The sequence below is a fragment of the Globicephala melas genome, chromosome 8, assembly GCF_963455315.2.
Source record: "Globicephala melas chromosome 8, mGloMel1.2, whole genome shotgun sequence".
NCBI classification, from domain to species: domain Eukaryota; kingdom Metazoa; phylum Chordata; class Mammalia; order Artiodactyla; family Delphinidae; genus Globicephala; species Globicephala melas.
In genome coordinates, this window is record NC_083321.1 from 107,233,789 (window position 1) to 107,261,383 (window position 27,595).

Here is a 27,595-nt window from a genome sequence, read left to right on the forward strand (position 1 = left end):
TTGTACCCTCAAACGGTGGTGTGAAAAGAAAAACAAACCGGAAGTCCCAAACCAACCTGGTCACACCACTAACAGCTGAGCTAATTCCATCGTCTCGTGACTTTTTAGTCTCCATCTCCTCAGGTGTGTTAGAGGAGCTCGTCTAGAAGATTCCAAAGCCGCCTTCCCGATCTTGGGTTCTGTGAACAATGGTAGTGGGAATGTAACAGAGCAGGACCATATGGGCCCGTATCCTCGCCCGTATCCTCCCCTGGGCTCCCCTCTGAAGTAGCCAGATCATAGTACCTGATGCACACTTCCTGAGTTGCTTTACAGATGCTAAAACCACCACCAAATGGAAGATGTTAACTACCTGATGACCCAGGCCTCCTGGAGCCTCAGGATTGATAATGTTGACCCTGTGACCTCACCATCAACCAACCAGAGAACTGCGCACGAGCTGCTCGCATGCCCTGCGACCCGTCCCCCTCACCTGGCCTTTAGAAATGCTCTGCTGAAAGCCTTTGGGAGTTCGGGGGGGTTTGGGGGCATGAGCCACCGTCTCCTTGCTCAGCTCTGCAATAACCCTTTTTCTGCTCCAGACTCCGATGTTTCGGTATTGTTTGGCCTCACTCTGTGTCAGGCACATGAACTTGTGTCTGGTAACAGGAAGACTGGAACCAGGCAGATTCTGGTCTGAATGATGGTCTCATGATTTTCTCGATTATGTGAAGTTGGCCTGTTGCTTAAGAGAATGGACCCTGGCTCTCATCTGTAAACAGGGATAACAGCTCCCATCTCACAAGGTCGCCATAAAGTTGAAATGTAGCTTTGTAAGCAATGCATTTGCCATAGAGTAAATTCTGGTTTTGAGACAGGCTGGGTCCTGGGCCCTTTGCTGCAGGACCCGCACCTGGACAAACATCTCCTTGAGCAACAGATACAAAGAAACTATAAGGGACTAAAAATAACTGCACGCCTGCCTCAGGGGGTGCAAATTATCAACAACAAGATACAAAAAGGTCACAAACCAACAGCCACTTCTGAGGTGCCGCAGGCAAGAGCAGGGTCCTGTGTACAGTCCCTGCACACAGCACCACCAATGGGGTGGGCAGACCACCTAAGCCCCACCTCTGGCCGGACCCTTGCGTCCATCCCTACCCTCACCCCATTTAAGGGACCAGCCCGCCCTCCTTGGGGAGCAGCAAGGGCACCTGTTACTTGCTTACACTCCCTGTGCTGCAGGGGCCCCAATAAAGCCTTGCCTGAATTTCCCCTCTGGCCTCTGATCAATTTCTATTGATTAATGAGTCCAAGGACCCAGGTCATTAACAGTTTCATTCCCTCTTTCTTAGAATTTCTTCTCCTTTGTCAAGGAAGCCACAGAGTTCAGCTAGATGAGAGAAGTGAGAGTTTGTGGCTGGGAACCTGCAACGGTGACCCCATGGGTGCCATGTTCTAGACGCCCGAGGTAACTGTGAAGGTCTAGGCTCAGATCCAATCATCCATGGGACTAGTCACTTAACTGAAGGACCACCCTTGGCACTCTTTATATATAAGTTGCCATCCTCTGATGCCAAATGCACGTCCAGTGCCGCAACATCATCAGGTGGTGTGTATTTAGCGAATAGCAGTCATTTTTATTATCAATCTAGCAGTAAGAGGTAACCTTTACCACCTGACTTCCCCTCCCCCATAAATCACATGAAGATATCCAGAAATGAGTTTCATCGTGGGTTTTTCTGAAGTTTAAAAATTTTATTTTATATACAAAGAGTTAGTATTGTTTCTGAGGAAGGTAGATATGCTTGATGACCCACTCAAGAAGTTCACACTTAGTCCAACCTAATGAAGCCGATGTCCTTCGCGTACGGGCAGAAACACGGGTGGCGTATATTGAGGCCATATTCCCGGATCACACCGTGCCGGTCTGAGCGAGAACCCTGGCCAAATTTTCCCAGATGGCTCCAGTAGAGCTACTGGTGACCCATGTTGCTTTCTCAGCTGCAACGAGGTAAAAGCTCATTGCGGTTTTTTGGGGTTTTTTTTTTAAATAAATTTATTTATTTAGGGCTGCGTTCGGTCCTCACTGCTGCCCACGGGCTTTCTCTAGTTGCAGCCAGCGGGGGCTACTCTTCATTGTGGTGCGCGGGCCTCTCACTGCGGTGTCTTCTCTTGTTGCAGATCACAGGCTCTAGGCGCGTGGGCTTCAGTAGTTGTGGCACACGGGCTCAGTAGTTGTGGCTCATGGGCTCTAGAGCACAGGCTCAGTAGTTGTGACTCATGGGCTTAGTTGCTCCACGGCATGTGGGATCTTCCCGGACCAGGGCTTGAACCCCTGCGCCCTGCATTGGCAGAAAGATTCTTAACCACTGTGCCACCAGGGAAGCCCCTCACTGTGTTTTAACTTTATCAGTAACACTTATTTGACAGATACTGAAATTTATTGATTTAATTAATTCGCCTGATTCCTCTGGCATTTGCTCCATGTTTTTTAATACTGAGACAAGCTATTTACCAGGCACTATGCTAAGCCCACAAAATAAATGAGAGGAACATTCTTCAGTTTGATTGGATAAAGGAAGGCTGATTTATCAATAGGCTCGGCTCCAGTAAGACATTATTGGGAAGGGCATGGTGAAAGAAACCTCGTCACAGAGAAGCACACCGTATCAATAATCTACTGCTGTTTTACAAACCACTCCGAGAAAGAAACAGTTGCTGAAAACAATGAACATTTATCGTTCTGCACAGTTTGTGGAACCCAGGAGGAAGCCGACAGCAGCTCTGACGGATGGTCCCGGCTCAGGGCGTCTCCTGAGGCTGCAGGCAGGTATCAGCCGGGGCTGCGTCACCTACAGGCTTGACTGGGGCTGGAGGACCCACCTCCCGGCGGCTCAGTCACACGCCGGGAAGTTCCCCTGGTTTTTGGCAGGAGCTTGTCCCTGGTAGACCCCTCCACGGGGCTGCTGGGCTACCTCCTGACGAGGCAGCCGGCTTCCCACGGCTTCCCCCTTCTGTGCCTCTACAGCTTCCGACTGGGCACCCAGGTGTGGACGGGGACCTCGAGGGGTGTGGGTCCCAGCAGGTGAGGGTCATCGGGGGCCATGCTGGAGACTGGCCATCACATGGATGATTGGAGAAAGAGAATGGACTTTAGGCCACGGAGGGGGACAGGGGACAATAATTCTAACCAAAGGCAAGGAGAGGCAGGAACAAAGCCATCCACTTTGTTGGATGGGATAGGGATAGAGATCAGAGAGCATGCAGAAGCCACCAACGTTCGCCCCGTTAGGAAGGTGGGTGGTAGTCTGGCCATCAGGAGCCTAACCCCGCCGCAGGGAGTGAAGGCAAGACAGAGGCGGGGGAGGGGTCAGAGGCAGTGGGAGGGCTGATGCTGCCTTGGGGGAGGGGTGGCAAGCAGAGAGAAGGGGTGCTGGTGGGGGGGAGCGCGTGAGCAATGCAGTCAAAGCTCTGGGACACAAAGGGGAGGCGGGCAGGCCTGGGGAGGGACACGCCATCCTCCTGGACGCTCAGCTGCCGTGCTCTTTCCATCAAAGGAAACCATCCAACTGGTGCTCGAAGCCCACCCCCGGCTGGGGCTCCGGTCTTCCCTCGTTCCACAGTCCAAGCCTCACAACTTTTCTTTCCTCATGTGGTCCTAGGACAATGCCAAGAAAGAAGCATTTATAAAGACCTCGAACTAGGAATTTTCACCAGGACATCAGCCTCCATGAGGCCCAGCAGCTTGGACACTGACACTGGGTCTGGCTGGGATTTTTCTCCCTTTATTGATTTATGTGGTCGGTGTTGTAACAGAAATCACCATGAGTTACATTTAAAAGCTTTACCCGCACGAAGCTTATCCGCACGAAGCGGATAAGTATGTTTCCTGCGGCTCTGTGTCCTTGCCTGGGGCGCATCCCTCGGGAGTGCTTCCAGACTGGCAGGCCAGGTCCGGAAGGCTGGGCACAGGACTAGCGAGGCAGCCTGCAGGCACTGAGTGGCCCTGTGGCCTCTGCCCAAAGTGGTGCCCCTGGAGGCTGCACCCAAGCCCACAAGCAGAGATGGCAGCGGCTCGGCTGCACTTTTTTTTTTTTTTTTTTTTTTTTGGCGGTAGGCGGGCCTCTCACCACCGCGACCCCTCCCGTTGCGGAGCACAGGGTCGGGACGCGCAGGCCCAGCGGCCGTGGCTCACGGGCCCAGCCGCTCCGCGGCATGTGGGATCTTCCCAGACCGGGGCACGAACCTGTGTCCCCTGCATCGGCAGGCGGACTCTCAACCACTGCGCCACCAGGGAAGCCCTCGGCTGCACCTTTGAGAGGCTGACGGCGACGAAGCTGGCCTCGCAAATGGAAGGAAGGCGAGGAAGGTGCGGGGAAACTGTCCAGCAGTGCTTCACTCTCTGCCTGGGCCACCGCACAGAGTGGCTGTGACCCCGGCCCCCAGCTCCATGGGGGCAGTGAGTCTGAGCTCAGAGACCATGGGTTGTGATGACCCCATTTACCCTGGTGAGTAATAAAATCAGGGCCCATCTGCTCAGATGCTTTGTCCCTCGAGGGAGGACCAGGGGCAGGACAGGCCGACGGAGAGATGGAAGGGCAGCCAGGACCTTGTCGCCCACGAAATGACGCCATCTGACAGGAGAAGCCGGCAGAGACCGACCTCAGACCCCCTGGGGGAGGAGAGCTTCTCCACCAGCTCCCACACTCTTCAGGGCTCGAGGTCGGTGAAGTAGGTGTCGGGAGCCCTGCCAGGATGCAGCACATCTGGCCAAGATCACATTATGCAAACGGGACTGCCAGAGGAAGAGCTGAGACGCAGATGCCCAGATCCCGAGGGCAGAGAAAACAGCATCTCCCCGAGCCCTCGGTTCAGCTCAAGGCCGTTCACCATCCCCATCCCAGTTGCCTGGGAAAGCCCCACAGTCATGGCAGACTCCCCGGGAGGGGCTCAGCCTCTGGGTCCTTTCCCTCCAGCAACGCCCCACGGCAGAGCCCCAGCTCCACTTCCTCGAAGAGGCTGCTGTGGTCAGGCCCTCATGTGGGGACTTTGCAGGGCTCTGCTCTCAATCCAACTCCTATACGAGGTGCACTGGTACTTACAGGAATTTCCCAAAGAACGACACTTTGGGGAAGGAGCGGGGATGCTTGGAGGGACTGGCATGTCCTTCCTCATCTGCTCACTGCCTCCCAGGCATCCACCGTGTGTTGAGCAGCCCACAGGCCACACGGGGATCTTGGCTCCGGGAAAAGCAGAGCTGCTTCAGCGTCTCCAGGTTCCAGCCCGTAAGGAACTTACCATTTCTCCATTCACAAAATGCGAAGCCTTCAGAGTTTCTAGGTAAAGCAGAACCTACCTACCCCCGAGGTAAACTTGTTGACTTGTAAGTAAGACCACACACACTGTGTGCACAGGCTATATCCATGCTGCGCTCAAAAGGAGAGTTTAACAAAGGGGTCAAGGCTGAATAAATGAAAACAGGTATTTTACCTTTTTGAAAACCTGCCCAAAAGTTCATCACTAGCACTCAGCTCTCTCGAGTCACCCCGTGACCTCTTACTCAGTCCATCTCTCACAGATGACAAGACAGCAGCAAGATGCTACAGCCAGAAGTTTACCCCTATCTGCGCCTCTGTCCTCTAAGTCTTTGAAAATAATTTAGGATCCAAGGGAGGGAGCGTTTCCTGAGGGAGCAGCCAGGAACAGATTAACCAAATGATATCAGAGTGCAAACCCGCTTACCTTAATGTATGCATCATATAAATGCTTAATGTCTAGTGTTACTTCTTTAAAGTTTGCTCTTTTTGTCCTGTGGATGGCTGCCCATATCAGGATGTCTGTCTTTAGACTTCTGATTCCTCAAAGACAAGTCTTTGTCTCGAATAACAATTGTTATTTTATTTTATTTTTTTTTATTTATTTATTTATTTTGCGGTACGCGGGCCTCTCACTGCTGTGGCCTCTCCCATTGCAGAGCACAGGCTCCGGACGCGCAGGCCTAGCAGCCATGGCTCACGGGCCCAGCCGCTCCGTGGCATGTGGGATCTTCCCGGACCGGGGCATGAACCCGTGTCCCCTGCATCGGCAGGCGGACTCTCAACCACAGCGCCACCAGGGAAGCCCACAATTGTTATTTTAAAACATGAAAAAGTACATGATTCTGAGTGGTTTTCACCAACATGGAGAACAGGGCCCTCAGGAAGAAAGCAAGACTGTCCCCCTACTCAACATTCCTCCCCCACCCCACACCCCCTGCTCCTCAAGTTAAGAGAACCTTGAGGGGAGGCCTTTGAGATTTGACAATGTATCGAGCAGAAGGGTTGAGGGGAGTGGGTCCTGCTGCCCGGAGACCATTAAGCTGCTGATGGAACCCCTGGAGGTTAGGGGTGGGAGGATGTGACAATGGTAAAATGTTCCCAGTAATCAGGAACAGAGGGTTCGTAAAAGCAGACAAGAGAAGATATTTGTCAGGGACACGTGATTAAGTGTTAGAAGGAGTACGATCCTGAAACTGGGGTGGACAGAGAGCCAGAAGCCACCAAAGCCAAGCTACACTTGTCACCAAGGGCGAGGGGAGCAGCAGGTTTCACAGTTCACGTTCCCAAGGAGTGGTGTGTCCTCCCCTGTTAGTTCCAGGCACATGGTCGGTGCTCATGAGACACTTGTGCACAACAGGACTGGAGGATTCAAAAATAAAAGGGTCTAAAGCCAGAAACATCCACTCCTCCCACCTGTGTCAGACTGCCTCGGGGTTCAGCCCGAGGTGTGCACGGCAGGCTGGCCCCCGTGCCCGAGTCTCACACCTTCCAGGGGGAGCTCACGCCCAGCTCTGCATTCCTCCTTGACTGCGCTGTTCCCTGGTATTTTTAGCTTGGCTTCTTAGCAGTTCCTCAGATGCTTCAAGATGCTCACGGGTACGTCTCGAGAACTACATAGTACAAAACTGAGGAGCTCTCCCAAGGCCCGCCCACTGCATCTTTATTCCACAGTCCCACCTACGAAGGTCTCTGTCTTGTTCTCCTGCCAGTTTTCCTCTCTGACGGGCTTGGGTGCCAGAAGCCCAGGCTGGATCCACCCCATAAATCAACCTGAACTCTGGCATGAAATAAAAGAGAAAGCTTTTAAAGATATTACTTTTCTGTCATTAGGCAAAGAGACAGTTCTCCAATGGACTGACAACCTTCATCTGACTTTCAGGGGCTAAGCAGATGGCTTATGAGCAAGGAAGCTCTCTTATGTCAACTTCAACAAGGGAAGCAAGGCTCGGGGAGGGCAGATTTGCCTATGTGACACCCAGTGATAAACACATAAGGGTATGTATAAGGTGGGACCCCCTTTCTCTCTTTAGGAAAGATGGCAGCAAAACCAATGAAAGTCAGATGGAAAGACTTTCCTGCTCTTAGGATGGCCCCTCCCGTCTTAGAGGTTTAGAGACGTCTGGATCATCTTCTGCATACGAAGCTTAAAAACACTTTCCCTTATAAGAAGTTCAGGAAGAGGAGAGATGACTTTAAAGCAATTACATCTAAAGGTGAGCGCAGGGTGAACTACAGGTGAGTTGGGGTAGGGGGAGAACGTTGAGGAAGCCCTTGGTCACCTCTGGATTTCAGGTTCCCCTTCTCGAAAAGGTGAAAATCGTGAAGACCTCTTCAGCCTCTAACACTGCATCGTTCTGGAGATCTCACCCAACTTGAGAAGAAGTTGATTCTAAATGGTGAGTCCTGGGGTTTATAAGTTTCCACCACTGGTAACTGGCAAGTCCGTTTCTCAGTCATTCGCAGTGGAATCTTGGACGCCTCTGATGCCACAAAGAAGAGGGAATCGTGGCCAGGCAGAATCCAGCTCTCAGAAAACCCGCACTAACAGGGGCTGCGGGGCCAGTAGTCTTCTAATTAAATGAAGACCTTTTCACTTGGCGGGGGTTAGTGAGGATGATGGGGGCTGGGGAGACTGAGGCAAGAAACTAGGGGAGGAGAGCCAAGACCTTCTTTTGAGAAAGCTGCCCCCTTTGGGGACTTGGAGGGGAGGGGAGGGGACCAAGGAAGAGAAAAGATTATGTCAGAGGAGAGCATGCAGTATTTATTCCTGCACTCCTGGACAAATCGCAGGTGACCCTATCATGATACTCCTGCCCGGATCCTCAACATGCATTTAGACACGGGGCAGGTGACAGAGAGGGCGGACCCGCCGCTCCCGCTCTCAGCAGCAGTCACCCGGGCTAGAAGCGTGGCAGGGTCTTAAGACGACTGTCCTCTAGTCAAGCCTTTGTGCCAAGTGCCTGTTCTGCGTTGCCCTCATCATCTGGAAAACCCACCTCTGTGTTCTTGGAGCAGATCCATCGGTCCTGGCTGAGCAGACAGCCTGGTCAGAGAGCACAGTGGTTGGCTTCTACACAGGCGTCTGCCCTTCCTTACGAGAACTCCCGCTCTTTCCCTCTGTGAAATCATAGGCGTCCAGCAGGCAAATGTGCCCTCCCTGTGGCCCCTTCTCCTTCCTCTGGTCAAGCCTTCTCTTGCTGAAGTTAAGGAAGAACTGCTAAGCTCGTAAGCCATCTGGTTGGCCCCCGAGGTCACGTGATGGGATAAGTACCTCTCGCTGAGATGCTCCCTGCTGAAGGAGGCTGCTGTCACCACACGCTCTCTGAGCATCTTCGTCATCTTAGACTAAGTTGCCACAGAAAAGACATCCCCGCCTCTCGCCACCTGGAACAGACATCTTGCTTCTGTCTGTTTTATTGGTTGCTGCCTTATTCCCTTCCTTGCTTAAAAAAAATCTTTCCTCCCTTGCTGGTGTCTTAATTCCCCTCTCCTTTGACTGTAATTTCGGCAGCTCTGCTATTTAGCTCCGTGGTGTCATAGCAGACTGTTGGTGGGGAAGGAACTGTGCTAAGTGACAGAACGTCAAAATCCAGGACTGGCTCTGGGTGGTTAGCAAGCCTTCTTCAAAGCTCGCTGCCATTTCATAGCTGTGCAGGGACTTCCCTTTGGCGAGAGAAGAGAAAGCAGCCTTAATCCACTACTTCCCACTCCTACACGTCTAACACGCCCCCCCAGGCGGTGTCCAGTGGGCCTTTACTGCCCGCAGGACATGGCCGTGACCATATTCCTCCCCTGGTGGAAGGAGACATGGCAGCGGGGGGGGGGGGGAGGCGGAGGGTATGGGGGGTTTGGTGTGGCCATCCTGCTCCAGAGCCCAGAGGGCCCAGCACTGCACTTCGGAACTTGGAGAGGCCGCCTTCTCCTCTGTAGCCTCAGCCTGCTGACCCATAGCTGAGCTCACAGAACCATCCAGAAACCACTGCCTTGGTCCACACACCAAAAAGACTCAGGATGTGGTAGAAAAAAGAACGAGCCTGGAGTCAGTGTTCCAGCCCGACTCTGTCGCTGCTGACGGACCGAGGGCCAGATGCGAAGTGGGAGTCAGATGACGAGAGGTGTCGGCCTTCCAGTCACACACACCTGTTAGAGGGTTTTAAAGAGAAGGATTACAGCTTATGCTGTGCAGTCTGTAAGGAAGTTGGCCTGGGACTTTAAGACCCCTATGTTTTGACAGTTCACAATTCCGATTCTTTAATAAACTCATAAACCCTGAAACTGGGGTTATAACCATCAGCAATTAGAAAACCAGTCATCTATTGAACACATACTGTGTATCACTCTGCTCTTTCCCTTGAGAGGCTTGAAATGCAGACGGGCTATATTTTTTTTAGGTCAATGAAATACATGCTAGCATATGCTGAGTGACACACGACAGCATTGAGAAAGCAGAACGTCCCCCTGGGTTCCGAGGAGGAAGCAATTACCCAGAAGGCCCCAGTGACACGTCTGCCCAGCCCAGCCCCCCTACACGACCTTCACCAATTTCCATCTCAGCCAGGAGAAGCCAAGCACAATGGATTATTGGGAGGATGTTTTGAACTCCAGGTTTTTCTGTCTCAAGGACACAGCGGGTGGTCCCAGGCCCTGCCTTCCATGACAACGTCTCTCTCGCCAGCCCTGCGGTTTGGGAGCAGAGCTAACAGGAGGTGCCCGTGCTGGCCCCTGGAGAAGGGGCGCTGCTTGGAGCTGTGTCCATCTTTCTCAGATGCGGAGAGCCAGCCAGCAGGAGACGTGGCACCATTTGCATCTAATCCGTCACCCAGCCAGGACCCAAGTCTTTGCATTTCCCTGGGTTCGTAAACTGTCAAGAATTTCCCCCTGCATTTCAGGGGTGAGGAAACTACAGCTCGGAGTGCAGAATGACGTTCACCCAGGTTTCAAATCCACTAGAGCAGCGCCTTGCTGACAGTACTGTTTGGTAAGGCCCAGTGTCCGGGCAGACTCTCAGATGAAGCCTCCCTGGCCAGCCCTGCTGTCATCCCCCACCCCCCGCCGCCCACGAGTGGGACCTGGGACCGAGCCCAAGCACAGTGGGCACACCGAGCTGGGGCGGCGGCTTGCAGGGGACAGACCTCTCCCTAGGGAGCCAGTTACTCTTGCTGCTTGGTTTATGTTTTTGGAATAAATCACTGGTGTAATAATAGAAATGAAGGCGCTGGAGTGAAACTTCGTGACAGAAGGGCTCCCACTGGCATCTTGATCAGCTGTGGGTTTCTAGAGCGGTCTAGGGGGAGAGGACAGTTCTGGGGCTGGAAGGGACTTGAGAGACCATCGTGTCCAATTTTCTCATTTTCCATGAGGTCAGGGTCAGTGACTTGCCCCGGGTCCACACCTGTATCTGACTTTCCTGCTGGGGGAAATTTCCACCATGACACCCTCCCCCCGGTGAGGAGAGGAGAGATTTCCAGTGAGTTCCAGGCAGCTGGACACCCGCCTGGCGCTGCCCCTTTTGCATTTTCCCTTCCCTCACACCCTTCCCCTAGTTGACCCCCAGTGGTCCAGCCAAGCACCACCTTCTCTGGGAGCTTCCTGCTCCCCAGGTTGACTTGACTGTCCCTCTTTTTTGCTTTTAAACTCCTTTTGCCTGTGTCCATTATGGCCAAACATGGGTCATCACGCTGCAGTGAAGCCATTGATTTACCTGGCGGCTTCCTCACTCACCTGAGCACTGCTCGAGGGCAGAGACCCGGTTGTAGCATCGTACCCAGCACATAGCAAGGGTGCACAAGACGTTTGCTGAGTGTGTGCAGAAGAGCTCACGTGGCCAGCAGGAGTCTGGTCTGCAGAGAGGTGGGCGCCCCTCCCCGGGCAGGAGCGAGGCTTGGAGAGCACGTCTGGTGGGGACAGAGCAGCTGCACCCGGAGCAGCGCGTGGAGAGGAGGCGGTGGGGGGCACACTCGGGCTCAGCTGTGGGAGTGTGATGATGACAAGTCCAAGTGTAAGGAAGTGATGGCATTGCCAGGAAAGCCACGAGCCGCCCTGGAAGCAGGAGAGATCAAGGAAATGGGAGGCACAGAGGCTGCAGCAGAGACTGTGGGACTTCCACAGAGGGTTGATTCCTGCAGAGTCAGGAGGCTTATCCAGGCTGAAACCCCAAAGGGTCCAGTGCCCCCCGTGCTCCACCGCCGAGGCTGTCAGGCCAGGCAGACCTCAGGACTCCCGTGACACTCAGTGCCGGGCACGGGATGCCTGAAAGGGGTCGAGGTTACACAGGGTTGCCACTCCGCCCCCAGAGCTGGGCCGCCACGTCATGCTGGGCGGGACGGCCTCTGCGGTGGCAGGAAGGCCCAGGCGTCTGATGACCTGAGCGTAGTCGTGCTCTCCCGCCAACGAGCATGAGCTCCTAAACAAACCGATTCATCTCGCCAGGTGTCAGCTCCCTCACCTGGACTCCCACGTAGCTACCCTGAAGCTACCTGCCCCTCTGGCTCCCCACGGAGCGTCATCCTGGGCCCCAACCCTCTGTCCTGTCCCCTCCCCCCACCCCGGGGGGACAAACTCTGCATCTTAAATGCCTCGTGGTTACAGACTCAGCCAAGTTTTGCTTGTGGCAGAAATTCACAGGAGGACCAAGACCCGATATCCAACTAGAGGATGGACAGGAGAAATCCTTCTAGCATGGGGGACGTGTCCTGAGTGACAGCCTGGGACTGACAGCTGGAGGGGACAGAGACAAGCCAGTTTGTCTTCCTGCTCCTTCCTTCTGCTCCTATGGGGGGCGGGCACTGTGATAACCCCCCATCCAGGCCCCTCCCCTTCTCCTTGGCACAGTGGCAGGAGCGGCTGGTTGACCCCCCGTCTGAGAAGCCACCTTGCCCCTAGAAGAGCCCACCTCAGCTCTGTAACCCCCCCTTTCCACTCTGCTCTCCCCGTACTAGCAGCTCAATCGATACACCGATGGCTGTTGTCCTGGCCTTCAACGGCAAGAGGCCACAGCCCACACATGCCAAGCGAGGAGGAAGTTTCCCAGGAGCGTTTTCTGCGGCTCTGAGGCCAGTGGAGGCCGGGGCGTGTGTGAGGAGCTGGACCTTGGGAGAAGGACTGGGCTTCTGGGGGCAGAGAACGGTGCTTCACGGGCACCAGGCCCCTCCCACCGGCAGGTGCAAGAACCAGGATCTTGGTGACTTGGTTCCCAATCTGATGGTTCAGTCGCCCTGACTGTAGAGCCCTTGGGTCTGTGGGGCTGTTCTGGAAGCATTCTGCATCCAGAATTCAGACAGGCCCGAAGCCCAGGCCTCTGCCAAGGAAAAATGGCCTTTGCTCTTCCCAAGGTCATAATAAACACCGGGAAATAGAAGGAAAGCTGTGTGTGAGTGCCTCACACTGGCTGAACAGGCCGGCTCATGGCAGCGGTGCCCAGAACGGTCAGGCCGTCGGGGTGGTCAGGGCAGGAGGGAGCCCACGGACACCAGGATGGAGGCAGCATCTCAGCGGGAGCCCCAGCAGAGCCCTGGCCCCCTCGGGTGGGTGTCCTCAGCTGTGATCTCACGGGGGCTCTGGGACTGCCGGGTGGTCCGCTGGTCTGGGATCGCCCTGCAGGCTCTGGCCGAGGCCTCCTGGAGGTTAACGTGGTGACATCCCGAACTTTGTACCTTTGCACCTCGTGTCAACCACCCCGTGTTTGCATTCTGGCAGCCACTTGAAGTCCCATCCTTGTTCTTCTCACCGGTCAAGGATCCTTGCTTCTCCTTTGGGATAAAGAAAAGTTGGAGGGACTTCCCCGGTGGCACAGTGGCTAAGACTCTGCGCTCCCAAGGCAGGGGGCCTGGGTTCGATTCCTGGTCAGGGAACTAGATCTCACATGCATGCGGCAACTGAGAGTTCACGTGCCACATCTAAGGAGCCTGCGAGCCACAGCTAAGGAGCCTGCAAGCCACAACTAAGACCTGATACAACCATAAATAAATAAATAAATATAAAAAGCTTATTAAAAAAAAAAAAAAAGGAAAGAAAAGAAAAGTTGGAAAAGAATTAGACTCTCTTTCAAGGCATATGTTTGGTGTCGCCCTGGCCTGAGATGGAGCATTTGACGAGAAACCTCCAAGGTCTAGTATCTTGATTATTTATGAAAATGGTATCTTGATCATTCTACACTGAATGTTCACACTTCCCCGACTTCTAGTTTCTAAGACTCCGAACCCAAGCCAGAAGGGGTACCATCTAGGTCTCCTCAGAAGCCAATCAGGCATTTTCAAGATATGTGCACCTTTGGTACCTTCCCAAAGGTGGCTGCCGATAATAATGCGGCCTCTTTCGTTAAATATTTATTGGGTTTGGGGGGCAATTTGCATCATTGTGTCACCCAGCTTACTGTTCCACTGTGACCACAGTGTACTATAAACCTGGTCCCCTTGGTCAGGATTTCTTCCTTGTCTTTGGAACAGAGGCGAGAAACTGATGAAAAGTTACCTTCTTCGTTTAGCGCAGATGCTCAGTGCTGCCCTGCCCGCCTCTGCTGCTACAGTCTGGTCCCCACAATCCCTATGAGCAGGAATTCTATTCTCTTCTTATGGGTGAGGAAACAGCCTCAGAAAGGCGGGGTCACCTGAGCAGAGCTAGGGAGTCCAAACTGGGTTCATAGCCAAGTGCCTTAACTGGACAACCTGCCAGCCTCTCCCATCAGGGCCGTCCCCAAACCCCTCACTTTTCTGGTGTGGGCATTATCACTGCTTCGCCTGTCCAGGGCCCTGGCAGTGTCCACCCTGGGCTCCGCCCCTAATTCTCAGAAAAGACCCCAACCTCCTCACATTACCATTGGAAAATGAAAGAAAAAAAAAAAACACCTTTGATTCAGAATCAGAAGCTCATCAGCTTAGGAAACGCTGCTTTTTAAAGTGCCTCTGAATCACTCACCTTTCCCACAAGCCTCCCCCTCCAGCCTGCAAGCGGGGCAGGTGAGGCAGGGAACAGAGCAGCCACGAGGAAGCTTCAGCCCTGAGTCAGCCGTGCCTCCCAGGCTTTCTCCTCCGTGGATTAATCACCTCCGATTACGGCTCCTGACTGGGTGCGAGTCACTCACGGCGTCACCTCCTTTGTCTGACCCTCGCCTCCCTGCCATCCGGCTGCTTGTTTGTCCAAGATGCTGGAGCGTGCTGTACTTGCTGGTACCCCCAAAAGGAAGCCCGGCAGACAAGTGACTCAGGAATCAGGACCCACCAGCCTCCCCCTCACCGTCTGCTCTCAACACCGTGCGCCTCTGGGGCAAGAAGAGGGGCCGTGAGATTGCTCCCCCCAGAGCCTGCAGATGACTGATCCCTCGGCTTGCGGATCGGATGGTACCCTGTGCTTCTCCCCAGCAGTGACAAATAAAGCCATCATTTCCCCATCACCCTCTGAGAGGATGCCAACAGCCCACCCGGCCTGGGGGCGTTCCAGGGCTCCCCCGCAGCTCCCCTCACCTCCCTCTCTAGCCCCCCTACCACCTGCCAATGAAGCCTGGGGCGGCTGGGCCCCTGCTGCCTTCCCGCTCCCTCGGAATCGCCGAGCCTCCTTGCTCTGGCTGCTGATCCAGGCACATGGTACCCAGAGGCACCGTGCCATCTGCCTGCCCAGGGACACCCACCCAGGGACACCAGCCCGGGCTCTCTGCCCTGAGCCACAGGCATGGGCGCATCTCTGTAGCATGGCTCAGTCTACAAGGACGCCCTGAGGTCGCTTGCTTTGACCGGCGCATAGCCAACAGTGACTCTACACAGCGTCCCCCAAGAAAATAGGGTACACTGTGACCCCTGCTCCTGGGAGACAGGGAAACCCAGCTCCAGGAGCCCACGCACCTGTCCCACCTCGGTGTTGTGGTGCCAAGTGTGGAGCAGGGACTCCGCACGTCGTGGTCCGGCCCTGGAGAGATGACGTGAAGCACCGTGAACACCTTCTCGGGCGCCTGAGCGCCAGAACCGGACAGAATGTGGCTGGACCCTGCTCTGCCTCTGCTTCGTTTGGTGGCAGGGGCTGTTCTAAGCGCTTTTCAAATGTCGTGCTGCCTCTTTTAACTCCTTTGGGGTGGGACTCGTCAGGATCCTTGGTGTGTGCCTGGGAGACCGGAGACCGGGCCCCGAGCTCGCAGGCTGGGGTCAGGCCGGGGCGCCCTGGTCCACGGCCCCTCGCCCCTCCGACGCCTAACTGCATCGACTTGGCAGATGGCTTACTTTTTTGTTGCTTCAATATTCTCGTCTCTAAACATCAGTGGTGAGGGAACGTACTCCCCCGGCGTGAGGGTTGATGGGACCCTGTGGACAGGTGTGGAAGACGAGGAGCTCAGGGCCTGGGCACAGCAAACACACGTGGTTTACACGGCCGACCTCGGGGGAGAGCTGCGAGGCGGAGGAGGGCGGGAAGGACGGAACATTCAGGACGGTCAGGAGGGTCACCCCACCCCTATTCCCAGAGGTCCCCAGTGGGGCAGATGGTAGGTTTCAGTCCCCGTGGGGGTCCCCGGGTAGCACGCCGTCTGTCCCTACGCTGCCGCGCTCACCCCTTCCTCTGTGCGTACCTCCCAAGCCTGTGGATCAGCCAGTCCCTGAGATCATTCTGACTCTGAAAGCAAAAGCCTCTGTAATTGCGGCTCTTACCTACTGGGGATCTTAGTCTTCTTTGAGAGTTGGATAAAAACTATAAACTCTTTCTCAGAAAAATCCACATACACAGAGATACACAAACATGTTCTTAGAAATCAGGGGTGATCATCCGACCCCAAGATTACGAGCTGCTTTTCCATGTAGTCATGAAGGATCCCGGGGCCGTGGCAGCAAGGCTGGCCCAGGCTTTCCCCTCCCAACCTCATAAGCACCTCAGCTCTGCTGGACATGCACTCCCTGCCTCCCCCGAGAGCATCTCTGGACAGTGCCCCACTCCCACGCCCAGCCGCCAGTGCAGAAGCTGCAGCGGTGGCGGCGATGGCGCTGGTGACGGCAGTTGCTAAGGAGCCAGGAGGCTGGGTGGGGGAGGTGAGTGGGCAGCAGCCCAGCAGCGCTGCCCCTTATGCAGGTCTGAGCGCCTCGGGCCCTGGAAACGGTGCTCCCAGCTGGCTGCCATGGCAACTGGCAGGCTTGGGAAACTATTCATCAGGGTCTGGACAGATTTCTCCAGCTCCCCCTGCTCTTTCTTCTCCCTAAGTGGCTAACTGAGGTGTGAATGGGTCTGCTGGATGCAGGCCAGGGGCACAGAGGGCAAAGGGCTGGTCACACACCCCACACGGCAGGCTCCCCGGGAGGCTGAGCGACCGGTGACGGGCCTGAGCCAGCTCCCAAGCGGAGGCCCGACCCCAGAAGCAGGACGCTCATCCCTCTTCCAGGGGCCCCGGCCCCCTCCTGCCAGGGACCGCTGGCTCCTGGCCCAAGGAGTCACCCTAGGAGGGAGACCTACCTGCTGTGCCCCAGGTGAGCCAGCGGCCAGGTGGGATGGGTCTTTTCCAGCAGGGCCACTCAGAAGATGCGGGGACCGCGGAGGGTCAGGCTGACAGGAGGAATCAGGAGATCGGGACTTAATGGCACTGGGTCTGATTTAAGCGAGGCAAAGGGACAGAGGAGGTCAGAAGTTAGTGAAGTACACAGTCAAGGCCACCAGTCACTGGTCTGGCTGTCGGGCCACTGAACACCACCAGCATCTGAAGCACCGTCCAGTCATCTCCACTGGGTGGTGATTAAATGGTGTGCCTCTCGCGGCTTGCTCTTGGAGGCCGCCTTCCGAGTGAGCCATCGTCCTCCTTTTGAGACCAGAGAGCTGGGCTTAGGGAGACCAAGCCACTTGCCCACGTTGTGCGGCCAGAAGGTGATAAAGCTGAGATTTGAACTGACGTCTGTCTGCCTGCAAATCCGTCTCTTACTGACGTGCCAGCAGGTGGCAGAGGGACCAAGGCTGCGGGGCTATGACCTGTTCACCTCTCCAGACAAGGGCAGGCCCGTCCGAGCTGGTCTGGGGTTCAGGGCGCTCGCGGTCAAAGTGGCCCCTCGCTGTGCATTGGTCACCTGTGGCTTTAGACCAACAGTTACATTTCTCCTGAACCCCGGGATCTGCTGTGCGACCACTTTGCATCATTGTCTTTAAGACACGTGCCCGAGAGTCTGTGACCGGGGCTCTGGTGCCTGGCGGTGACTCCAGGAAGCTCCACAGGAAGAAGACCCTGGACAGGAATCACTGGGCCCTCCTCTGTCAGAACAACTGGGGCACCTGGAGGATGTCACCTGGTCTCGGCTCTCAGAAGCTTGGAGGGCAAAGCGAGGGGGCTGGGCCAGCTGGGATCATGAGAGGAAGGGGACTAGCAGTTAGAAGCACCTACTACGCTCCAGGGATTCTAGTACATTTATTGCTGAATCTTTTTTCTTTTTCCTGCAGGTATGTTGAAAGCTTTACTGGGGTTCAGACAGGGCTGGGCCGGAACCACACCGGGAAGCAGGGCCAGCACACCAGGCCAATTCCAGTCTTCAGGGCAGGGCTGGGCGCTCAGAGCGAGCGCTATGGGCCAGGGGTCTGGCTGGGCTCCCCATAGCAGAAGGCACCATGGAAGGGAAGGGTCGTCTGGTTGTCTTTAGTGCAGGAGGGACAATGTGGGGTGGGGAGGAACTTTGCTGAAGAAAAGTGGGGACGGAAGCTTTAAAGGATAGATGAAAAGGGAGTTGGGAGGGAGATAAGGGGGCCGAGAAGGCATCCAGAGTGAACAGAAGGAGGAAGAAAAACACAGATGGTTCTGGGTGCACGAGATCCAGCTGTTTTCCAGGGCACCAGCTCCCCACTCCCGTCTCCTGGTTCCAGGACACTACTTGTTACCCCACATAGAGCAATCTTTAGAAACAGGGGGCCTGGAGGCAAGTGAGTGGACTTCGTGTAGGCAGAGATCTTCTTCAGGCCCTCAAAATGGGAAATGAAGTCTTTCAGGTTTGGGAACTCATGCAGGCGCTCGGGCTCACGTATGCAGTGCACGTCGGGATGTTATAGCCAGGAAGTCCACATAGGTGAGCTTGCTCCCTGCAAACCAAGGCCTCTTCCCCAGAAAATCTGAGAAGAGCCTCATCTTTCCAGGGGTCTCCTTCAAGCACGCAGGCTTCAGTTTCTCACAGTCAGAGCTGTAGCAGGTCCTGGCCACGTACAAGCGGACATCCAAAACCTGGTTCTCCTACATCCACGCGAATCTTCTCTCGCTCTGTCTCGCCGCAGGTCGTGCTTGCGAAGGACGGCGTTGCTCTGGGGGAGCTCGTGAGCCGCATCAGTCAAGTGGGGCAGATTGGGGAAGTCCAGGCCCAGCTTGGATTTCTCACTCAGCCGCTGGCTCCTGTCATAGTCGGGAGCATCCCCCATCGTGTACGTCCTCTCCACATCGTTCGAGTCTGTGTACTCTGGGAGCAGGCGGGCGGCGTGCACCAGCCCGCGGATGTCCCAGTAACCCAGGATCGTGGGCCGGGTGCTGGTTTCTGTGCTCCGAGTGGAGATGCTTCACAGGAGCTGGGCTGGAACTTTATTGTTGAATCTTCACTCGAACCCTTTAAGGTTGGTAGTGCTACCCGTGTTAGGGAGTGAGCTCAGAGAGGTTGGCGATTTGACCCAGAACAGCAGGACTTCAGCCCAGATTTAACTGGCTCCAAGTCTGTCAGGTTTCTCTTCTATTCTCTGACCTCCCACAAGCACGGGCTGCTCCTCGGGCCTGTGGACGCCAGGGAGCCCCGATTCAGCCTCTTAGCTGGGAGCCTACATAGCCTCCTTCCTCCTCAGGCCCCATCACTACACGGCAGATGGGCATCCTTCATCCTCCAGCTACTTCTATTTCTCTTTCCATTCTTCTTTCCCTCCTGGCTCCATCCAAGCAGGAGACCAGGAGGCACAGCCAACAGGCAGAAGCCAGAGCAAGGCTCTCACCCCATCCCCCGCTCCGACCACAGCAGAGGTGGAGACTGGGGTCCTCACCAAGCCTGAGTACAAAGGAGGGTCATCGGGGAAGCCTGGAGACGGGGTCTCTGCCCCAAGCTGCAGGCTGTGCATCTCCAAACTTTCCTCCACATCTCTGCTTCCTTGGGAAGCCTTCACATCTGCAGGCCACGGCAGGATCTCAGGGTGTCCTCAGTACCCCTCTCTCTGGGATGGACGCCTTCTGACCAAGCTCAGCCTGTCTCTGGAGTCATGTCCCCTTTTGGAATTGTTCCTTAGGGGGCAGCTTGCAATCCTGCGAAGCGCTCAAGATTGGGGGTCAGAAGATCTTTGTGCTGTTCCCACTTCTGCCACCAACAAGCTGGGTGATCTTGAGCGTCTGGGCCTCGGCTTCCTCTCCTGTAGTCTCTGGACTAGCTGGCCCATCCTAACACCCTGCACTGTCCTCCAAGCTCTGCAGTTCCTCGGCCCCCTCCCAACCCAGCGATGCCTCCACCCCCAGCAGCCAGGTGCCCCTGTCCTGTGCCAACCTGCCAAAATGCAAAGTGCGCAAGGCATTTGGTTTGTTGGTGCTATGATTCCTTTTGAGGCAGGAAGTCGAATTTAAATTGTGCCCCAATCAGCACAAAAGCCGGGAAGCTCGGGCCTTCCACACAACGGATTATATAGAACAGCTCAGCTCTTCTTCCCTTTATTTCCCTCTCTGTATTCCTTCTCTTTCCCAGTCATTCAGTCAAGTAACCTGTATTAAGTGGATGTGTCCGCGAGGCTGGGTGCAGACGTGTGATCCAAGCCGACAAGCGCTGTCGGGAGGACTTGTGGTTCCCCAAGAATACGGCACAGACCGCGGAAGGACAGAGTTCCTCAGTGCCTCTGCTCCCGCACCAATGGTATTTGTCGATTTTATAGTGAGATCATGTTTTCTGTGCCCGCCTCCTGCCTTCTCATCCAGGCAGGAGATCAGGCTGCTCTCTTGCCGGGGCCTCACCTCCAACCTGGATGGGCTGACCTAGTTCCCGCATCTCTGGCACCAAAGACGAGGGTCTGAAGATGTTGATGTGCTAGCCGTGCCCATCCAGGCAGATGACGGGACGCTGATGGAGCTGGTGGAGGCAGTGACGTCGCTGGCCTCTCCGGAGGCCCCGGGCATCCGTGCTCCTCGCTGAGCCCCCCCGAGGGCAGGGGATGCCCGTCTTCCCCGTGCAGAGGCCCCGGGCATCCGTGCTCCTCGCTGAGCCTCCCCGAGGGCAGGGGATGCCCGTCATCCCCGTGCAGTGCTGGCGCCTCGGCATTCCACGCCTGCTTCTCTAGAGCTCTGTGCGTGCACCCAGTGCTCGCACCCCTGCTTCTTCATTTCATCTTCTCGGCAACGCGGCGATGCAGGATTCTTACTGTTGCTTCCTCACAGATAAGGACCTGAGCTCGGAGAGGCTCATGAGCGCCCCAGACCTCACAGCTGGACCGGCCGGGCCGAGCTGGGCTCACTGAGCTCTCACGGCACCAGCTGCGCACTCGGGAATCTCCCTGGGGAATCCGAGGGGCCCCAGCTCACTGCTCTCCTAAAACTGACGACACCTGCAGCCCCAGGGCAGGGGGCCCGGAGACCCCGAGCCCAAGCTCTCCCTCCACCGCCTCACACTGCATAGGAGGCCAGGGCTCGGGACACGAGAGCAGGGGGGGTCAGCAAGGAAGGCAGCGCTCATGAAAGGGAGCCACAGGGCACGGCTGCCCTTCCCCACCTGAGGACCACACCGACGGAACCTCCTCGGTGGGATAGAGTGTTTGAAACAGAGTGGGTGTTGAAGGGTTTGTTAGATTTGTTTTTCTTTTCCAGACAGAAATAAAAGAATGTTTAAGAGAGTATTAGGACATTGGCCCAGGAGTCCCATGTAAAACCGAGGTAGGTGTCTCGGGGCGGAAGTGTCCTCTTTGGGCATCGGAGGCTGGCTGTGTGGGCGGGAGGGGCTGGCGGGAGCCTTCCCTGGAGAAGAGGAGGTTTGCCTGCACCGCAGCTGCCGGAGGCCCCACGACCAGCCTCGAGGCGAGTCTGTGTGGCCAGGTGCCCGTCAGCTGGGTGCCGGGGCTCATAAGGAAGGGGTGCACGGGGCCCACCCTGGGAGTTTAGACCAGAGTCAGGAGCTGTGGAGGAGGGATGCGGTCCCCTCCGACAGCCCACGGGCTTCATAAAGGAGGGTTGCCCCAGCCACCTTGAGGCTGCACTGACCACGTTGTCACTGAGAGACAAAGGCCGGGCAGCTTACGAGGAGGTGGTCAGGGGGCAAAGAGATGTGAGGAATGGGAAAGACGGAAGAGAAAGGGAGCAGAGGTGGGGGCTGGACCCCGAGGATGGGGGAAGACGGGCAGTTGCTGTGAAGGTTAGGCAGAGAAAGAAGAATAAAGCAGAGAAGGAATCCCAGGGCCAGAAGATAAAAAGGCAGAGAGAGGAGCCGGCAACCAGGGGGGCCGGGTGATCATGAGCCCCGCCCCACCTCCCAGGCTTGTGGCCCCTCCGGGCCTGCTCCCCCCTCCTCCCTGTTTTCCCCTCCCCCCGGGGGGGCCGGGGGGCAGTGTCTCAGGCCCTCCTCCCTCAACTGCCACTTTTCTCTGTCCTTCACCGGCCACGGCCAAGGGCTGGCATCCCAAGCCCAGCTGTTTGTCCAGCGCTGCAGGTGCTGGTGGAGCAAGTCCCGGCCCGAAGCCACAGTTCCTTCGTTTCTGAACCTCCCACACGAGTTGTAAGGGGGGTGCAATAGGGCAGGTGTAAAAGGATTGTCAGTCACCAAAGGGTCAGGTGCTTGGGGCCTACGTTAATTTCTAGGACTGAGCTCCTCAAATCCCTTCCACGGGAACCTGTCCCCGAGGTGTGGGGCTTCCTGCCCCCTGACCTCACTGTTTTGCTGGTCCTCGCCCTGCAGCGCAGGCCTCACACTGGAGGAGGCACCGAGAGGGTAGGCGGCCTCACCGATACTTGCCAGGCAGTTAATCCAGGCTGGGGTCGGAGACAGGGACGCAGAATTATGGGGTGAGAAGTTTTATTCTTTATTCCTGAAGCAGATCCAGGCTGTTAGCACTGAGAATAGTCTAGGTGGATTTTCAAGGAGCTGCTGAATATGTATGATGGAGAGAATCTGAACACGGGAGAAACAGCAGAGACGCGAGAAGAAACTGGATGGATGAAGGCCGAGGGGAGGAAGGTGGGACTGTGGCACGGATGGACGTGGCTGGACAGGGATGGGGGGAGAGGCAGGAAAAAGGAGGCTCAGGAGAAAGGAAAGGGAAGAGGAATAGAGGCCAAGGGAGCGGGCCAGCAGCCGGCGGAGCGGCCAGACGGAGCAGCACACGGCAAGGCCTGGCCGCCAAGCCCCGTGGCTTCCGAGGGAAGCAGACGCTTCCAGGGAGCATGCGGCGGATCCTTGTTGACTCGGGCCCAGCGCAGCCCGGAGGAGCGACCCAGTCCCTGCCCTGCGAGGTTCTGTTCCCTCCTCTCCACCCTCCTTCAGGCTCCGCCAGCCCCTCGTGGGTCCTGGTGGAGGCAGAAGCCACCACATCTCACCCGGGAGATGCGCTCTGGGGGTGAGTGTGTGCAAGGTGTGTGCGGGTGTGCAAGCAGGCAGGAGGCCAGGGGAGGGGCAATGACTCGGGGGCGATGGGCCGGGGCGGGCCCGACCTGCCGGCCGAGGGGAGGCCAGCCTGTCCCGTCGTGCCCACCGGGAGCACCTGCAGCTTCTCGCTGCCACCGACTTTCCTTTCACCCAAACCACCAGACTGCCACGGCCCCGCTCGGCAGGAAGGGCTGGGGTCCACCCCGGGTTCTGGGGCTTCCCTGTCCTCATCCTCTCCTGCTGCTACTCACGGTCACTTTCCTCCCCCTGCTTCGGGACGAGGGCAGTATCTACATGGTGTCCCACCCACACCCCGGCCCCTCCGCAACCCAGCAAAGCCCTTGATGGGAAGGACGCTGAGAATGACCGGGGAGGGCGGGGTTCCCACAGGCCCCAGCCCCCTCCTCAGTCCAGGCCCCTCCCACGCTACCCTCCACCACCCACCTCAACCTCCCTTCCCAAGGGCGGCCCGAACACTACAGGGACACCGATGCCCCTCACTGCCCCTCCACCCAAGGTCAAGGGCTCCCTCGGTGGCCCAGAGGGGAGAGCCAGGCCCTGGGAGGGAAGTGGTGGAGGAGGACAGCGGGGCGGGGGGCACCCGCGGGAAAGACAGGTACCAGGGAGCCAGATGGGCCTGGCGGGAACAGAAGTTAAGTGGGAAGAGACGGATAAACAGCAGACATCAAGCAACCAGCCAAGCATATGCTCCGCAAGCAGGCGCCACCGGCCCCCAGCGGGGTGGGGGGGTGTGGACCCACGGCAGGCGGCCCCGGCACCCAGCGGGGTGGGGGGGTGTGGACCCACGGCAGGCGCCCCCGGCACCCAGTGGGGCGGGGAGGTGTGGACCCACGGCAGGCGCCCCCGGCCCCCAGCGCGGTGGGGAGGTGTGGACCCACGGCAGGCGCCCCCGGCCCCCAGCGGGCTGGGGAGGTGTGGACCCACGGCAGGCGCCCCCGGCACCGTGTGGGGTGGGGAGGTGTGGACCCACGGCAGGCGCCCCCGGCCCCCAGTGGGGTGGGGAGGTGTGGACCCACGGCAGGCGCCCCCGGCACCCAGCGGGTGGGGAGGTGTGGACCCACGGCAGGCGCCCCCGGCACCCAGCGGGTGGGGAGGTGTGGACCCGCGGCAGGCGCCACCGGCACCCAGGGGGCGGGGAGGTGTGGACCCACGGCAGGCGCCCCCGGCACCCAGCGGGGTGGGGAGGTGTGGACCCACGGCAGGGCACGGTGGAGTTGCTGCGGCTGACTGTCGCCTGGCCGGAACCAGGGGTCGAGGCCCCCTCCGTGGAGCCTCAGAACCACGGAGCAGCCTGTGCGGGCCGGGTGGGGAGGAACGCCCGGCCGCCTGCCCCAGGGATGGTCTCTGGCGGAAGAACCGAGCCCCAGACTTGGACGTCTGAATATCCAGGTGCCGGCTCCAGGACCCCAAAGCAGAGACCCAGGGCCCGAGCAGGATTCAGGGGATGAGCAGAGAAGCAGGCCTGGGCTACCCAGGAAGTCCTGGAGCCCCGCGGTGCCAGCTTCCAGATCGCAGCCCAAGCAGGCCAGAGCCCTCACTCGGGTGATGTCATCCCTTCGAGCCGCGGGGCGGAGCCCGGCTGGAGCTCTGCGGACTTCACAGGCTCCACCCCCACACCAGCTCAGCTGCAGGCCCTGTCTGCCCGGCTCCAAGCAGGCCTCCAGGCCAGCCTGCCTTCGGGAAACTGCAGAGCCCGAGGAGGGAGAAGGGAGGAGGGGCCCCGCACACTCACCCCTGCAGAAGGCTTACCTGGGGCCCTCATCCACCCCATCGCTGTCCACCTAGGGGAACCCCGAGCTTCCAAGGCCCCGAGCCTGCTGGCAGGAGGCCCTTTTCCTGGTATTCCAGCCTCAGCCTCCCTCTCCCCCCAGAAAGTCCAGAAATGTTCGTCTGCTCTGCAAAGTACCAGGTGTCCCAGTGGAATGTCTTCTCTAAATAGTGCTGCGGGAGGACGACCAGGGAGACAGGCCCTGTCCTGGGCTCATTAGCGCTGAGCTAAAGGAATAAAAGCTCTGAGCTGAATCTGAGACTGTTCTGAGCCCCAAAGCCAGACAGCCCTCCTACAGAATGGCCCCATCACCTCTCACATGCTCCTGTGGACAAAAGCCAGCTAGAGGCCAGCTGCTGGCCTCCTTCCATAGCTGGCACTGGCCCCAGCGTGCTGCCCGCCCTCCTTGCGCTACCCCGGCCTGTACCAGCCACCATGGCACAGCTCACTGAGGACTCAGGCTCGGCCAAACCCGGCCTTCCCACGCCCGGCTCAGGGTGCTAGTGGGGGTTGCCTCGGGGCAGTGGAGCTGGGGTATCGCAGATTCAAGAGCAGCCCATCCGCACCACAGGGCCTCCCGTCCTGGCAGCGGCTTGGCACGGCTCCAGGGCCCAGGAGCAGAGAGGAGCTCTCCCAGGCACAAGCCCACAGGAGCCTGGGAGCAGGGCCCACGTGAGCCCACACGCCCAGGGCAGATGCTGGACCCCGTGCCGGCACTCCTGGATCTTCCTAAGCCCTTGGCCTTGTAGCCAGGACGTGTCTGGGGCAGACGAGAGTGAAGATGAGGGTGACACCAGCGGGAAGGAAGGGGGACTGGGAGTGAAATTTCTGCTTTGGTTCACTGAGCCCTGGACCAGGAGCCCTGGCAAGAGCAGCTGCGGGACCCACTCACACCGGGAAAATGCTGCCCCTACCTTTGCTGGCTCTCGGACTGGACATCACACATGGGCCCAACGGCCCTAAGAGCCCATGTGTCACGCGTGTTACACTTCCCAGGCTGCTTCCTCATATATCAGGGCTGGTTCCCATAACATTGCCATGATGGAGATAAAGCGATGGTACTTTCATTTACTCTGTGGATGAGGAAAGTGAGGCTGGATTTGAGTATCTGTTTATTGATGGCCTCACAAGGCAAGTGAGGTTATGCAAGGATAAATGAACCAAGGAACTTAATATGAGCCGGGCTGAGCGGACAGCCCAGGCTCCCAGCCTCCTTCCCCACATGACATTGCTGCCCGTACTCAGCCCTGAGGGAAGAGGCGCGGCTGGGAAGACGTGTCCACCCAGGGATGCTGCTTGAGGAAGGAGGGGGTGTGTGACGGGTGGACTGTCACCCTGCACGGGGCCTGGAACAGAGGGGCTCAGGGCGTGTGAGCACGCACTGCACTGCGCGTTTTCAAGGTGAGCTGGGGAAGGCACGTGAGCGTGCTGGAGGTCACCGTGCAACGTGCATGTCGGCCCCCGAGCCATGACAGACACGGGACGGGAAGATGCCCAGGGAAGGGAAGGATGTCTTCCTGCGGAGATGTGAGCAGGGTCTGGGTGTGTTTGTCTGGGTGACGGTAAGAAGGAAGTTCTGCAGACAGGTTCACGCATGTGTCCACGATCGTGGCCTTTGCGTCGGGTGTGCACACGTGGACCTGTGTGTGGGCGCCGGTGAGCAAGTGTGTAAAGGAAACTAGCACACCTGGGCCAGGCGCTTCCTGGTGCTGCCGCTAAGATGCTGAGTCAGGCGCCTCTGCTGTCCTCTCCCAGGGGCCTCAGGGCGTCTTCCTCCCCAGACAGAAAGGTGAGTGAGCCTGCTCCCCCTGCAGAAGCACCTCCACTCTCCGCCCTCCACATCTGCCGTTCACAGAGGACCTGAGTGGTCAGTTAGAGACATTTAAATTCCAGGAGTGCCGAGGAGGCCCAGGAAGAGGGAGGAAAAGGCGGCGTGGATTCCGATGGAGGGACTGGAGTTTGCAGATCTTACCACTCGGCACCTGGAGCCCCTGAGTCCTGTTGAAGCCACGCTGGGCCAGAAGCACAAAGGCCAGGTGGCGCCAGGACCTGCCCCCTTCCATGCCCAGAGCCGCAGCCCACAGGCCCTGGAGCAGAGGGGCTGCATCTCCCCCGCCCACCCCGTCTGCTCCCAGCAGGTGCCCCAGGCTGAGGACGCGGGGCGTCCCCCGTGCAGGGCGCCCAGCTGCCCAGGAAGCCGACCCTGTCGAAGCCCACCCCCTCCATCTCCAGGTGTCTGGGCTGCACTGATCTGTGAGGCCGTTACCTCTGTCAGAGCAGGCGACCTCGGCCTCAGGCCTAAAGTGGGGGGGTGGGGGGCGTGTGACTGATGAAGGAGGTGAGCCTGCGGGGGCCGGGTGGCCGGGAGCACAGCGCGGGTCTGGGCCCAGGTCCCAGCCCCCCTGGGGCGTCAGCACATGGAAGCTCTTCTCCCCGCCCCCTCAGTGGAGGACACACCTGTAGGGACCACGGCAGAGATTCTGGGCACATCCGTGCCGGGAGGAGCCTCAGCTCTACTTCAGTGTCCAGCCCCCTCATTCCACAGATGAGAAAGCTGAGAGCCCCGAAGCGGGGGGGCTTGGCCAGGGTCACAGAGCTTGTCAGGCCGCACCACGACTTTAATGTGTTAGGATTTCTGCAAATGGGTCTTCTATAGTTTGGTAGGACTTAGAAATGTTTCCATAGCCTGGACTGTCTGGGCCCTAATCCACACTGTGATTAAAATTCAGCCGCACACCTCTCGCTGGGAAACGCAGCGATGGAGCCCTCAGCCCAGGCCAGGCAGCTGCTTCTGCTCCTCAAACAGGGCCTCCACGCACAAGGCCCTGCGTCAGCTTCCCGGGCTTGTGAGCCCTTCCAAGGCTCGGCAGACTTCTGAATGTCTGTGCTCTGGACATTCTTCTGGAGAGAAGCTTACAGCCTTAATTGATTTACAAAGAGATGCGGGAGGTGAAAGGTTGAGAATTGTTGCCTGAAAGCATCAGGAATCC

The 27,595-nt window shown here is 57.5% G+C and overlaps 2 pseudogenes; both read right to left on the reverse strand.

Moving 5' to 3' along the window:
• Positions 1 to 1,782: 1,782 nt before the first annotated feature.
• Positions 1,783 to 1,970, reverse strand: LOC115841514 (small ribosomal subunit protein uS14-like; annotated as a pseudogene).
• Positions 1,971 to 14,775: 12,805 nt separating this feature from the next.
• LOC132597743 (glutathione S-transferase Mu 1-like) lies at positions 14,776 to 24,608 on the reverse strand (annotated as a pseudogene).
• Between the last annotated feature and the right edge of the window lie 2,987 nt (positions 24,609 to 27,595).